This window comes from Protopterus annectens, chromosome 5.part1, assembly GCF_019279795.1.
Source record: "Protopterus annectens isolate FY-2018-M chromosome 5.part1, PAN1.0, whole genome shotgun sequence".
Classification (NCBI taxonomy): Eukaryota; Metazoa; Chordata; order Ceratodontiformes; family Protopteridae; genus Protopterus; species Protopterus annectens.
In genome coordinates this window covers 398,357,382-398,373,335 of record NC_056736.1, presented here as the reverse complement: position 1 = coordinate 398,373,335, position 15,954 = coordinate 398,357,382, and the positions used below count along the sequence as shown (strand labels likewise).

Here is a 15,954-nt window from a genome sequence, read left to right as displayed (position 1 = left end):
AGGGCCGATGATGAATAGTTCGGGCATTGAACAAGGCACAAAACCGACAGCGAGATACGTCATGGTCTGGGCCTAAACAGGTGACACAGTAGGAATGGAAATCTTTTAGAAAAGAAAGAACCCTTTAAAAGACTTGCTTAGCTTTACTCAGGGAGACCAAATTTCATAGCGAAAACTCAGGTAGCAGAAAACTCAGGTAGCTGCGTAGCACTCTTCGGCTTAGGCTTCTTCTCACTCCTCCTCGGCAAAGACTGCTGTCTATGGGGCCTGGCTGCCTGTTTTATACCCTGATGGCCTGATGACTCAGCTGATGACCTGTAGCATCTGGATCTGGTATCTGAGTCCACCTGCAGGCTACCTGCAGGCAGGATACCCCAAGTGTGATGATGACTGCAGAAGTTGAACAAGAACATCTGAAAAGGATCCTGTCTCTGTGTCTGTGTCTGTGAGTCACTGTTCTTCTCACTCCTGAACAGTGACAAGCTTTGAGTTTGGAGAGGAGGCTAGGAGAGGGTAGGACTACTCACTACCACTCAGTGTCTAGTGTTTGTTGTGTTTTTGAGATTTTGTAGATCTAGGTCATTCTGAAATGTCAATTTGGTCAATTTAGTAGGGAAATATGGATGAAAAGAAAATATAAATATGGAAAAAACATTAACATACAATTATACTTTCATAATCATATCCATCATCCCATCCAGTCAATTGAAGAATACTTGGGGTTGGTGAATCAGAGACCCTTGAAGACAGTGGCTGAAAGAACACACCCAGAGACATGAGAATGTGTCAGTGTGTAATGCTTAAAGGTGGTATGTAACATAGAGCAAGGATGAGGATGTAGCAACAGATCTTGTAGAACGAGCGAGCAGGATGCTTTTTAGTATAATAAATATTAAGCAATGCAATCAGAAAGGCATCTGGACAGAGACAGCTTTGAGACTAGGAAGGAAACCTTGTGTAAAGTTGTAAAGAAAAAAAGATGCTTTCTAAAAGGCTTTTTTTTTTTTTTGCAAAACAAATGCTTTTCTAAAGGCTTTAGTTTTGGGCATGCAAAACCTTAGCTGATAATAAACATCTAATGTATGAAGGATGTATCCCCCCCTTGTTTGAGTGACTGGGAAAAAAGACTGGTAGGTGAGTAAGCTGGTTCTAGTTTGTTTTGCCACATTAGGAACAAAGGAAAGATGTGTGCGCAATGAGACTCTGTCCTTGTTCAACAATAAGTAAGGCACTGTAGAGGACAGGGTCTGCAACTCTGATATCCTCCTGGCTAATGCTACTGCTACCAGAAACAAAGACTTTCACTGGAGAAACTTAACTGAAACAGAAGATGCTGGATCAAAGGGGCCTTGTTAGTGCTTCTAGAACAAAACTGAGGTTCCATGGTGGGACCCATTCTCTGATCAGAGGACACAGAAGAAAGGTTCTACTGAGAAAGGCTTTACATTGACAATGCAAAGCTAAAGAGTGAGAGTCAACACCTTGGTTAAAATTAATGATTGCAAACAAATGCACTTTAGTGTTCAAAAAACTAGATCATGAAAAAAACAGCTGTGAGAAAAAAGGTAATATCTCAGAAATGGAAGCCTTAAATGGGTCTATTCTATGAGTGGCTACCCAAACAGAAAAACATTCCCTTTTGTTATGGTATAACCTATGGGGAGAGATGCAGAAAGAATCCGCACTTTGTCATGACACAAAGAAGGGTCTCTGACCATCACTGAAAATGGAGAAACCAGGCAATTAATCTGAGGGTGAAAAGGTCTGGTGAGGTGATTCAGAAGGGTGATAAAACAGATCCTTTCTGGGATCCAACAGCCATGGGGCAACCTAAAATGAGGTCACAACAGGAGAACTAAAATATGCCTGAGCCAGTAAGGGCCAATGAGTATCACTGTGGCTTTGTATCTGATTGACTTCTGCATGAATATAAACATGAGGGGAAGAGGAGGGAATGTGTAAAGGAGTCCAAATGGCCAATGACGAACTAGAGCATCTACTGGGGGATACCCCTTTGAGGGAGATGACGGCAAAGAGCTTGCTGCATTTGGTGTTGTCTGTGAAGGCAAAAAGGTTGCAGCAAGGGTAGCTGCAGAGATGGAAAATCCAACATGTCACCTATGGCTTGAGAGACCATTTGTAAGGCAATAGAATGGACTTGCTGAGCCTGTTGGCAAGACAGTTGCTCTTTCTGGGAATATACACTGCTACCAAGAAGCAAAACAAAGCAATCACCCATTACCATAATCTTATCGCTTTCTGGCATAAAGGATAGGACGTGATTCTTTCCTCCTTGATAATGTACAAAACTACTGTCATGTTGTCAGTTTGTATGAAAATAATTTCAGGAGGCAAGAAGTCCTGTAGCTCCTGAAACACATGGTGGACTGCTCTCATCTCCAGAGCATTGATGTGAAGTTTGGCCTCTTCTTGTGTCCACAAACCTTGAACCATCCTCCTGATAATGACTGCCACCTCAAGGAGGAGGTGTCCATGGTCACCAGTGCTGCGGGGGATGGCATCAGAAATGCCCTTCCTAGGAAAAGAAAGAAGAAAGTTAACCACCACTGTAACTAAATTCTGCAAAGATAAGGGTGATTATTAAGGGTGATTATTATCGGAGCAGAAAGATGATCTGATACCTGTGACTTTTGTGCTCTGAGTAGCCACTGAGGTATTCTCATGTGAAATCTGGCGAAAATAACCATGAATAAAGAAAAATACATCAACCCCTTTACTCAAAGGACTAAGATGGCTGGTGAAGAGGAAAACTGGCAAACATTTTGGACTCAGAGCCTGAAAGTCTAAACCCTTTAAGAGGGAAAAGAAACAACTCTTGTAGTAGTGTCCAGGTGGCATCCTATAAATTGCTTGTGTTGGCTGCAGATTATTATTTTTTGTGGTTTATAGAAAAACCCAAGGGCAGAAAGAGCTGAAGCAAATACTCTTTGGCTTTGATAAGGGATCATTTTGTTGTGGCAGCAATAAGACAGTCATCTAGGTATCAAAATGTGACTCCCTTGTAGCCAAAGGTGAGATGCTTCAACTGCCCTGCATTTGATGAACACCTGGGTTACTGTGGTGAGACAGAAGGACAGGGCTCTGAACTGAAAGTGATTGGCTTCCAAGTGGAAGCATAAATATCATCTGGATGTTTTGGCTATTTTGACATGAAAATAAGTACCTTGAAGATCAATGAAGCATATCCAGATTGCTTGCACAGTGACCATTCTGAAGGGGGTCTTGGTCATAAGCTGGTTGCCAAGACTTGCCTGAGGTCCATGTTTTGTTTGAAACTAAAAAAATCTTGAATACATGGACTTTCAAGATGGCTGTACACTGATCAACAGCTTGCTTTAAAAGCTCTCTCAGTGTGAAAATAAAAAGTGAGAGAGTGATATTGTCACCTTGGGTACAATTCAGGTAGTGGTTAGTAAGTACACTGCCTTGATACCAGCAAAGAAGAAATTTAGAGAATTTAAAAGAAAATCAACCAGAAAAAGGTGAATATAAAAAACACTGGCTGGGAAGAATCCTGCAGCTGTTCAATACAAAGCAGTTTAATCTTCAGCTTTAGTAAAAAAGATGGCTTCCAGTAATTTAGAAGAAAAAAGAAATGAAATGCACTCAGAGGCAATAAAATAAATAAAACACTGAAGGAATATCTCAACTCAAATAACAACAAAGTAAAAAAATATAGGAAGCTTAAACTTGATATTCAGATGAAGTGATAAAACTGCAAAAAATCAGAGCTTGAAAAGAAGAAAAGGTTGGCTGAGTAGAGTATGAGGCTTCTCATGAAGAGGTGTTTTAGAAGACAGAGTCAGCAGAGAAAACCTGAGATTTTCTGCTGTACCACAGAAACTGTAAGGAACAAACTGTATTACTTTTGAAAGCACAGATAAGCCACTGGATTGGTATTTCACAAAAGGATTTGTTAACTGAAAAGGCAGATTGAGCTATGCTCAAAACCTGGCATGAAAAAGCAGCCAAGACCTGTATCAGTAAAGCTGCAATCATACCAGTAGAAAGGGTTGATCCTGTCAAAACTGTGGCAGAAGGGAAAAGGATTAAAATGGAGAAAGCAGAGTGTCTGTGGAAAATGACTATTCATGTACACCCTGCAAAAGAGAAGCAAATTTATCCAAGCAATCAGGGAATACCAAGAGAAAGGTGTGAGATGCAAACTGCTGCATTAAGCTGTCTTCAGGATATTTTTCCTGAAGGATCAAATACATTTTTGAGCAGAACAGCCTAAAGATGAAATTAAAAAGTTTATCTACAAAAAGTGAGCCAGCAAACAGAACTGGTCTCTCCTCCTCATTCGTCTGACAATAAAGTTCACAGAGAGATACTGCCAGTAAAACGTTTTCCAGTGTTTCAAAGGAAAACAGTAAAAAAGCACAAGAGTTGATTAGAAGACTCTGGACTATCTTGGACTTGAACCAGAGTCTGGTGTTGGGATATGGAAATGAACAGGAAAGAGACCAGCAACACTGCAATTAGTGAATAAATGAGAGACTATAAATCACTAATCATATTTGTGAAATATAGCTTTGAAAGAAAAAGTGGCAGAGAAAGACTGGACTTTTGTTGGCTTTGTTAAACTTATGGGTGGACTGTAAAGCATATACCCTACTTTATGTCATTAATGTTTTGGAGGACACTAAAAGGGAAAAAAAGTAACTGTAGATTAAACAGTTTTTGTTTATTATTTGTATAAAACCTTCGTTGAAGATTGAACGTCAAGCTGGCACCTCGGCATTCGTGAAAATCTACTGCCAATCATTAGCGGACCGGAGTTCCGCTGTGGTGACCCCTAACCGGGAAAAGCCGAAAGACAAACAACATTTGTATAAAACATTTCATAATATAACCTGTATGTTATACAGTACAGCAGTTTTGTATAATGTGTAGTCAAGGGTAATATAAATGGGGGGGGGGGTCAGTTCTTATGGCAGCAAAAGTAAAAGTAAAAAAAAAAAAATCATGGACTTTCAGTATTGCCATTTAGCTGAACACCTGATATCCTTAAAGGGTAATTTGCATATATCCCATGCTGCCGCTGATACAAGATGTTTAAGGTATCACACAGTGAAAAGTCTAACTTTGCTGGATTTTTCCTTCTGTGTTTTTTAACCAATTGGTTTTCCTGTGTGACCTTATTACTCACTGTTTTAGTTTGTTGGTTGGGATATTTTGTAGACACCCTTATGTTTATGGATATCCATTGGGTATGACAAACCTGTATTTCCAAAAGTCAAAAATTCCTCTTATGCTGTGCTGCTGCTAATGCCATAAGAAGGCAGAAAAATACATGTCCACAGCTAAAGGGGTTTGTCTTTATTGGCCTGAAATTGTCCATAAATAAACTTAAAAGAAAAAGCCATGGGCATTCAATATAGCCATTTAGCTGAAACACTGATATCCTTAAAGGGTAATTTGCACATATCCCATGTTGCCTCTGATACAAGAGATTTAAGGTATCATACAGTGGAAAGTCTAGCTTTGCTAGATTTTTCTTTTTGTGTTTTTTAACCACTTGGTTTTCCTGTGTGACCTTATTACTCATTGTTTTAACCAATCTCTTAAAAAGAAGAGGAATTTAAGGAGTAGTGGAAATTATTTGAGTTATTAAGGCAGACAGAAATTTCTTCAGAAGTGATAGCTAGTGAGTGGGATAAAATGAAAATGGAGTTTAAAACCGGGTAGAAATAAAAGAGAAAGACATATGGTTAAAAAGTAATGGAAACTGTTTAGAGAAGCTGACAAAGGTATTGCTGAATAAGGGGAATCTCATAGAAGAAGAAAAACAACTGCAGAGTGTTAAAGATAAAGTAAGGGAGTATCTGGATAATATGTATGAATTAGAAAGACTGCTGTTAAGCAACTATTTCTGATAACAATCCCAAAGCACAAAAACTTTTAGGACAACAACTCAGATAACAGAAAGTAGAAAAGGGTTATTGCCAAACTTAGGAAGCCAATAGCAATAAAAATAACCAGAGATCCCGTAGAGGTATGAGAGATATTTCGGAATTTTTAAGAAAATTGATATAAAGCAGAGAAATGTGGAAATCAGTAAAGAGTACAAATGGAAATGTTTATGAAAGAATTATGCCAAGGTCAAAGGTAGATGAGGATAAACAACTAGCAGGATAGGAGGAGATGAGATAAAGATGGTGATGTATAATCAATCTGCAGGAAAGATTCCAGAACAGGTAATATTCCTTTAGAAGTTAGGAGGGAAGAAAATAAAATGATATTGAAGATTTTGCTTAATTGTAAGACACAAGAGAGGGAGACAAACTTGTTGGGGCCATTGGAGCCACTGCCAATGCCACTGGCCCTAAAGGCCTCAACGACTTTGTCTCCCTCTCTCCCTTCTTAAATGTAAGGGCATTAACATAATAGGATTTGTAACAATACTTTGTTGTGTGGCTTGTGCAATACATAATGGATGCAGTCTATAAAATTTCAATAATAATTGTTTAATAACTAATGTTTTTAGTATCATAACATTTTTTAACAAGTGTTTTAGTATACATACTTAATAGCAGGGTGTTCGGAGATAGATGTTTTTTATGTAGCATTGTCATTTTAAATTTGCAACAACCCAAGTGATATGTTTCTTTCCTGGGCTTTTGTCTTTTTAAATTTCACTGTGTTTTAACAATGTTATTCAGATCAAGTCCCATTAACCGAAGGGATGAAAGCTCTTAGTCTACGATGTTCAAATAAATTGTGTGGTTCACCGAACACGTGGATTTTTTTTACAAAGTGATTTAACTGAGTCAGTTGTTATACCATCCGCTTGGTTCTGAAGATTTCTTTCTCACACTACGTTTAATTTGGCTATCCAGCTTGTTTATTTCTGTTTTCACAGTTACAGCTTGACCTCTTTTCCATTTCTTATAATTGTTTTCTCTCATTTTAATCAAGTATCTTGTTCTTATGGAAACATATTCTCCTGATGTTGTATACCTAAATCCTGAAGTTGAACTTTTTGTTTTTATTGTGCATTCAGTTTCTCTTTCAAAACTTGCCGCATTCCTTCTGCAATTTTTCTACTGTATGCATCACATACTGATTCAGGAATACAGACATTTATGGAGGCACGATAAGATGAAGTGTTTAGCAGTACAGGTTAAAAAAGATTCTGTTATGGTAGCTAAGGATATATTGGAAGAGACTCAAAAAAAAAAAAGTGAAAAACTGAAATCTCTTGTTTGTGGAAATAAGATAGTAAGATACAAGCAGTGAAAATGCTTTTAGTCCCTTTAGTTTTATATATAGGTCAGGCATATTTCTATCAACCAGAGGAGAAGTTGTGGACAATAATAAAGAGTTGAGGGAATTTATTTCAGAGGGGAAAAGGGCAAGAGTTAAGAGGGATAAGCTGATCCTTCCAAAAGAACAAGGTGGTTTACCATTACCTGACTTGAAAGGATATTATACAGCTACACAATTAGGGCTTATATATATATATATATATATATATATATATATATATATATATACATCACTGATGTGTTCAGATCCGATCCCTCGGATCTGACTCGGCCGTTGCAAAATCTTGTGGCAACCAACAAAGCTCTTCGGCACCTCCCTTACCCATAATGCACCTTCCCCATTACCTCAGATCTTGTTTGCTAGGAAAAAATAGCTATTAGAATAGGTACGTGGTATATACCCACAGGAATATACATACAATTACTAAACTGACGCTATTCCTGGAGCCATCAAAGAAGCAACTTAAACAAAATTTAGAATATCATGTTCTTCCTGGAGACGTGGATGGGGGATGGAGGGTAGGTTGTGAGGAAAAAGTGAAAATGGACACACAAATAGAACGTTATGGTAAGTACATAACTTCTTTATCTGATGTTGTCAATTTTCACTTTGTCCTCACTGATGGGGCAGAGTCCATAGCTACCTTTCTCTTAAGGTGGCCCATGGAGGGATATTCCTCAGAACCATTCAACCAAAGGAGGCTCTGCCCCTGGAGACCAAATCCAATTTGTAATAAGTAATAAAGGTGTGTGGATTAGCCCAAGTAGCTACAGCACAAATACTGTCTATAGAAACTCTAGAATGGAAAGCAGAAGAAGCAGTCATAGCTCTGGTTGAGTGCACCTTAACAGGCCTTGACAACTGTTTACCCTGTGCCTTATAGATGAAAGATATACAATCTGTGATCCATTTTGCTAAAGCTATCTTAGATACTGGTAGGCCTTTTCTTGTTTCTGAATAGGAAACAAATAGGTATCTTCCTTTCCTGAAGTTTTTTGTTCTGTGGAGGTAAAACCCCAACTCTCTGTAAATATCTAACAAATGGATTAAATATTCACCCCTGTTCTGGAAATTTGTTAAGAACACTGGGAAATCAATAGTTCGATTAATATTATTCTCAGAAACTATCTTTGGTAAAAAGGAAGGGTCAGTCTGTAATGAGACTCAGTCTTTATGAAAAATCAAGTAAGGAGGTTAGGAAGATAAAGCCTGTAATTCTGATATTCTTCTGGCCAATGTGGTAGCCACCAGGAAAACTGTTTTCCAGAATAAAAATTTTAAGTCACAACTTGTTGTGGTTCAAAGGGGGATTGTATGACATGTCTCAGGATGAAATTTAAATCCCATGGAGAAGGAAAGATCTTTGTAAGGGGGCTTTAATAAGACTGTTCATTTCAAAACGGCTTTGTAGAGCTTGTGTGAAATTAAGGAACAGCCATCTCCCCCATGGTGGAAATTAGATATGGCTGCCAGTTGAACTCTGATAGTACCGGCAGCGGCTCCTTAACTGAACAACTGTGCTAAGAAGTCTAGGATTGACTGAACAGGGGCAGTGAATGGATCCATGTTATGAGATTTAGCCCAAATAGCAAACCTTTTCCACTTACTTTTATAAAACTTGCGAGTGGAAAGTTTATGAGAAGATAATAAAATGTGAAGAACTGGGGAAGAGAGCAGTGGTTGGATGGCTATTACTGGAATTGGAGATGCTAAGTGGTCAGCTTGAGGTTGTTCAAGTTGGGATGAATCATTCCTGTCAGGTGAGAGAGTAGGTCCAGAACTGGCTCCAGAATCCAAGGTTTTGTCAGAAGACAAGACCAGAAGAAGGGAAAACCAGATCTGTCAAGGCCAAAAGGGGGCAATCAGTATTACTGTTCTCTTCAACTTGTTGGCTTTCTGTAGAAATTTGAGGATTAATGGAGAGGGGGAAAAGGCATAAAGGAGGCCTTGGGGCCAGTTGTGAAGAACAGCATCCCTCAGGGATTCCCCCATGGGGGGGGGGGGGTTAGCACAAAGCAGCTGCTGCATTTGCTGTTGATGAGAGAGGCAAAAAGATCTCAGCATGGCTGACCCCATTTTCGGAAAATCATCTCAGCCACATTCTGATTGAGGGATCACTTGTGAGGTAAAACAGACCTGCTCAATTTGTCTGCTATCACGTTGGACTTCCCCGGGATGAGCATTACCATCAGAAAGTGGCTGGATAAGATCACCCATTGCCAAACCCTGATACTTCTCGACAAAGAGGGCATGATCTGGTTCCTCCTTGCTTGTTGATGTATTAAACCACTGACGTATTGTCTGACTGGATAGCAATTGTTCCCAAAGGGAGAGCATCCGGTATGGCCTGCAATGCTAAAAGCACTACTCTCATCTCTAGTACATGTATATGCACATTGGCCTCGATGGGACATTGAATTGTCTTCCCCAGAAAATGCCACCCCACACTACCTGGGAAGCATCCATAGTCACCATGGCCTTGGGTCTATGAAGAATGAAAGGATGGCCTTGGGTTACTTGATCAGACTGAGCCCACCATCACACATCTCTTTTGCATATGTAGGTGCGTCGAATTTGATAAGACATCGGGAGAGCTACAATGGACCATTGCGTCACTAGGAGCAACTGCAAAATTCTCATGTGAAAACATGCTAGCAGGACTAGAACGATGGCTGCCGAACTAGTTTTTTGAAGCAAAGTCATTCATTACCTGACTGTGCATGGTATTGACTCTCGTGGTTGGGAGTTTGGCTACCATTTATTCTGTGTCTAGGCTGGCTGCTATAAATTCTAGAATTTGAGATGGTTCCAAATGCAAGTTTTCATAGTTTACTGAGATGCCTAGTTTTGCACAGATTTGTATGAAGTAGTCCCTTGATTGTATGAGTAGATGTCTGGTTGGGGTGGAAATGAGCCAGTTGTCCAGATACGGAAACACTAGGAATCCTTGTCGTCTCAAGTGAGCCACCACTACTGCCATGCATTTGGTGAACACTCTGGGGCTGTAGTGAGACCAAAGGGCAGAGCTCAGAACAGGAAATGACTGGCTCCCAGCCAGAAGCGTAAGTGCTTTCTGGACCATCTGTCCATCTTGATGTAGTAGTACACATCCTAAAGGTCTATACACCGCAGCCAATCATCTTTTTCCAAGAACGGCATAACAGACTGTACTGTGACCATCCAAAACTTGCTCTTTTATACTGATTTGTTTAGTTTGCTGAGATCCAGAATCGGTCTCCAGTCCCCTGATTTCTTTGGTACTAAAAAGAAACTTGAGTTAAGTTCCATATCCTCTCTGATCTGTGGAGACTTCTTGGAGACTTCTTGGATGATGCTTTTGTCTAGCAATCTTTAAACTTGGATGGCTGCTTGTTCCATTTGATTGGGAGGTATGTCAGATTTTTTTGTTTTGAAGGGTGGGGTGGAAAAAAGGAATGAAATAACCTCTGGATATTATCTTCTGCACCCAGGTATCGTTTGTTATGTCTAGCCAGGCTTGTAGGTGCAAGAATAGATGCCCCATGATTGTCTCTAGAGTAGGGCAATCAGGCTTCCTTTCAGGAGCACTGAAAGGGTTTGCCAAAGAAGGTTTCTCTTGAACCCTGATTTTGCGAGCCTCCTATGCCTCAATGGTGGCATCTTCCATGGTTGTTCCCCCCTCTGCTTCTGTGGGAACTTTCTCCATGTGTGTCCTGGTATGACCCATGTGATGTTCTGAACCACATCTTCCCTTTGCCTCTCTGATCTTTTGGATAAGGTCTTTGAGGGATGGAAAACTGTATGCCCATGGCAGAAAGGGTGTTACCTTCCTGTTCACACCTGGACAGCATTTCTTTAACCTTGGGAAGGAAGAGGGATGTGTCTTCAAATGGGGCATTGACAGAGGAAGACTTGAAAGGCTCTACAAAGTCGCAAATGGGACCCAGTCCTTCAAGGGTATCCGAAAGCTCCTTGATCAGATTCTTCTGCAATCTGGTGAAATGGGTAAAGAATTCAGTGACTGTAAGGCAAAGGTCACTGATGAGAAGACATGCTTTCCACATCTATCCATTGTTCTAGAATTCTTATTAGGTGGATGGATAGTAGAACTCTCCTCAGAAAGGTTTTTCTTGGTTGCCACTGCCACGACCACAGCATCTACTGCAACACCTTTAGTCCCAAATTTTTTTTTTCAGGGACCATGATAAATTTGCTTGGTCTCCATGGGGTTGGTACCATGGCATCTGGAGTCTCCCATGCCTGCCGTGAAATTAGTTCAATAAGTTTATTGGTGGGCGGGGTCACCCCAGAGGTAGTACGGCAAGATCCATAAGTCTTACACAGACTCCTCTGGAGAAGCATTGCTGGACTGCAAGCCTCCTCTCCCTTTCAAATTTTCCAGGATGTCCCCAAAGGAAATATCATCTGGAGGCGACAGTGGGGATCCCTTTTCCTCATTGAGGTCAGTGTCAGAAGTGGTGGACTCCTTTGGGGAGCCCAAATGCTTCCTCTTGCATGTCCTTTTCCTAGGGACCTCCTCAGTGGATATTCTGGGAAGGTGTAGGAAAAGTGAGAGGTACCCCTAGGGGTAACTTGAGGCCTAATGACTTACTGCCCTTGTGGATGGTGTGGTTTAGAAGGGGAACACAGTGGTTGTAATATGAGGATCTGAAAATCTGAAGAAGAGGGTACACTTTGTGTGGCTGAACCAGCCATAGTCTTCTTCAGACCCTCAAAGGCTGGCTGCCTGTGGAAAAGGATAATGATGAAGCAGGGAAGAAGTTCAACAGCTAAGAAGAGAGTGAGATTTTGGATGCAGATCCTTAAGGAGAATAATAACAATGATACAGAATATTATATTGTTAAAGTAGCAAAAAGCATTCTAAGAACTAAGCCAAGATAAGAAGGCAGAAAGGGGATTTTTCCAAAAGGGATGACTGCAAGTAAGGTTATAGAGAATAGGCAAGAGGGGGCTAGAATTTACCGGAGAAAACTGGCAAAGGAATAAAGGTACTGGGAGCTAATAACTACAGACAGAAAAGTAATAGAGTGAGATGAGGTCAAGAAGATGCCTGGACTGCATGCTAAGGACTGCCTTACCTAGCAGGGGCTGATATCAGAGAACAGCAAAGAAAAAGGGACAGGGGAGTCCTATGTGAAAGACCTAATTTGGTAGAATTTTTAGTTGAATCTAGAACAGAAGATGATGTTAAAAAGGGATAATTAGAAGGGCATGTAAAATATTGCACAATAATAATAAGAATCAATCAGAGCAGGTTAGAAAAGATTGGGAAGAGAGATTGGAAAAGCAATTTACAACACAGCAACGGGAGGACATATGTGTGGCTCCCAAGTATGCAACTAAGTCCATAATGTTTACGATTTTTGCTTGGAACTGTTTGCAGAGGTATTTTAATAACCCAAGCAGACTTCCAGGAATTTTTCCTCAGGTAGTCAGCAAATGTCGGAAATGTGATGGGAACGAAAGAGGTAACTGAGAACATGTGCTTTGGATGTGTAATGAGTTGGAAGATTTTAAAAATTCCCTCTGTCAGAAATATTGGGTGTGCAAATGGCTGTGACTAAGGAAAAGATTCTTTTGAGCTGGGACACTGGATCTGAAAGTACAGTTTTGTACCTACCATAAATGTAGATGTTCGAGTGCTAATACAGCTGCAGTCATAACAGATGGGTTCTCCTGCCGTCAGGCAGGTCCTCGGTCAGCCGAATTCCAAAGTCTAGGTCCGGCGTCGGTTGTCTTCGCTTCTTCCCTGACGTCAGTGCGAAAGGGGTATAAAGGAACCAGCCGACGCCATTTTCTTCAGTTTTTCTTGCCCCAGATGTCAGGTGCCCCCAGAAGGAAGGCAATACATAAATTTGTGTGATAATGCAGTGCAATATAATCAATATACAGTAGTTGCAAGAAAATACATCATAAATGAAAACCCCAATCAGGTTGTATAAGAATGTGTTAGCCTATAGGCCTGTCCCAAGAGGGGAAGGAGGGAGGGAAACCTGGACTGCAGCTGTATTAGCACTCGAACATCTACATTTATGGTAGGTACAAAACTGTACTATGTTCATCGTGCATACAGCTGCAGTCATAACAGATGGGTAGAATCCCAAAGCTAAGAAAGGGGTGGTAGGCAATAGGTGGAGCTAGGAGGAGCCAAAATGCCCTGCAAGACTGCAGTGGCAAAGCCTGCTCTAGATTTGGAGTATAATGGTAGGTTGTAGTGCTTGGAGAAGGTATGCACAGAACTCCAAGTGGCTGCTTCCAAAATATCCTTGGTAGGAACTCCTCTGAGGAAGGCTGCAGAGGTGGCTGTGGCCCTGGTGGAATGAGTTCTAATGCCTGTAGGAACAGTCTTGCCATGAAAAGAATAGCAAAAGCATATGCAGTGGGCTATACATTTTGAGATTGTCTGTTTGAAAATTTGCTTCCCTTGAGCTCCTACCGCATAGGCCACAAAGAGCTGTTCTGATTTTCTGAAAGGCTTTGTTCTGTCCAAATAATAACGCAGTTGTCTGTGGATGTCCAAGGAATGTAGTAATCTCTCCCCTTTGTTTTGAGGATTAGGATAAAAAGTAGGTAAATGTATGGCCTGATTTAGAGCTACCCTGGATACCACTTTAGGCATAAAGGACGGGTTGGTTCGTAAGGAAACTCTGTCCTGATGGAAGATGATAAAAGGCTGGACAGCCATGAGAGCCTGTAGTTCTGAAACTCTACGAGCTGAGGTGATAGCCAGAAGGAAAGCTGTTTTCCATGACAAATATTGCAAATCTGATGAGGCACCTGGCTCAAAGGGAGGCAAGGTCGGTTTTTCCAGAATGAAATTAAGATCCCAAGCAGGTATTGGTTGTTTCCTTGGAGGCCTTAAATTCTTAGCCACTCTGAGGAACTGTCTTAAGAGAGGGTGAGAGAATAAAGGTGGATCAGTGTTGTATTCTGCAGAAATGGCTGAGGCATGGATTTTGATGGAGGAGAAAGAAAGTCCACTGCTTAGCAGTTCAGCCAAATATTGTAGTATTTGAGGTAAATTCAGTTTTCCAGGATCCTGGCCCTTTTCTCATTCCAGACACAAAAACGTTTCCATTTTGCGGAGTAAGCTTTTCTAGTTGATGGCCTTCTGGCCTCCAAAATGACATCCTGCACCTCCTTGGAGAGTAGGGTCTGTTGTGATGCTAAGGAATCTTCCATGCGGCTAGATTGAGTGTTTTTAGCTGGCTGTGAAGAGTTTTGAAACTGTGCTGAGTCAGAAGAAGAGGCATTAGAGACAGGGTCCATGGTGGGGAATGCGTCAGGCTCCTCAGGAGTGGGTACCAGTGTTGCCTTGGCCAGTCTGGAGCAATGAGGATCATCTTTGGTCTGTCTGCTTTGGTCTTTAATAGAACTTTGGGCAGCAGAGGAAGAGGAGGGAAGGCATAAACTGTCATTGATGTCCAACTGAAAGAAAGAGCGTCCACTCTCCTGGCCTTTGGATGGAAGATCCTTGAGCAGAATTTTGTCAATTGATGATTCTTGTGGGAGGCAAAGAGATCTATGTCTGGCCTTCCCCATTCTTGGATTATTTCTGTAAAAACTTTTGGATGCAATTTCCATTCGTGTGGATCTGTCATATTCCTGCTTAGGTTGTCTGCCAGCGTGTTTTCCTTGCCTGGCAAGTACTGTGCTTGTAGTTCCATTTGTAAGTCCATGGCCATGTTCCAAAGTGACATGGCCAGTCTGCATAGGGGGTAAGAATGTGTTCCTCCCTGTTTGTTTATGTACCACATAACTGAGATGTTGTCCGTTCTTATCAATAGTTGACCTGGTTGTAGAAGGTCCTTGAAAGCTATAATAGCATTTATTACTGCTAGCATTTCTTTTTGATTGATGTGAAGGTGCTTTTCTTTTTGGGACCATTTGCCCTGAATGCACCGGTCTGTCATGTGCGCCCCCAGGCATAGTCCGAGGCGTCTGTTGTGATGACTTGATTTGCTTGAGGCTTGCTGAATGGAAGACCTGTGTTTGTTTGACATGCTTGAGCCCACCACAGAAATTCCTTTTGCAGACATGGAATTAGTGGTATTATTGTTTCCAAACTGTGGCTGTGTTGAGACCATGTGTTTTGCAGGTACCATTGTAGTTTCCTCATATGCAGCTTTGCACATGGGATTAGTAAGATGCAAGATGCCATGAATCCCAGAGTCTGCAGGATTTTCCTTGCAGTCAGCCTGGTGCAATTTGCTAGTGTTCTGAAGTACTGAATTAGTTACCCCTGCTTCTCTGGCGTGAGGTAGGCCATCTGGGTGTTTGTGTCCAAATTGGCACTCAGGAAAATTATCTTCCGAGAGGGTATTAGTCTTGATTTCTTTTTGTTGACTGTGTATCCCAGAGAGTTCAATAACATTATTACATAAGCTAGATGTTTCAGAAGAATGTGCTTGCTGTCTGCTTGGATCAGGCAGTCATCCAAATAGGGGTATATTTGTATCCCTTGAAGTTTGCAGTAGGCAATTACTGATGCCAGGCATTTCGTGAATACTCTGGGTGCAGTAGATAAGCCAAAGGGCAATGCAGAGAACTGATAATGGGTTGAACCTGCAAGAAATCTGAGGTACCTTCTGCAACTTTGTCTGATTGGGACATGCAGGTATGCCTCCTTGAGGTCCAATGTTACCAGCCAAGACTCCTTG

General features: G+C 41.1%; 1 protein-coding gene across 1 annotated transcript in view; it reads right to left on the bottom strand.

Annotated features, from left to right (window-relative positions):
- The window catches only part of BEND2 (BEN domain containing 2), a 1,535,652-nt gene that overhangs the window by 137,642 nt on the left and 1,382,056 nt on the right, over nt 1-15,954 (bottom strand). The gene's annotated exons all lie outside the window — the stretch shown is intronic.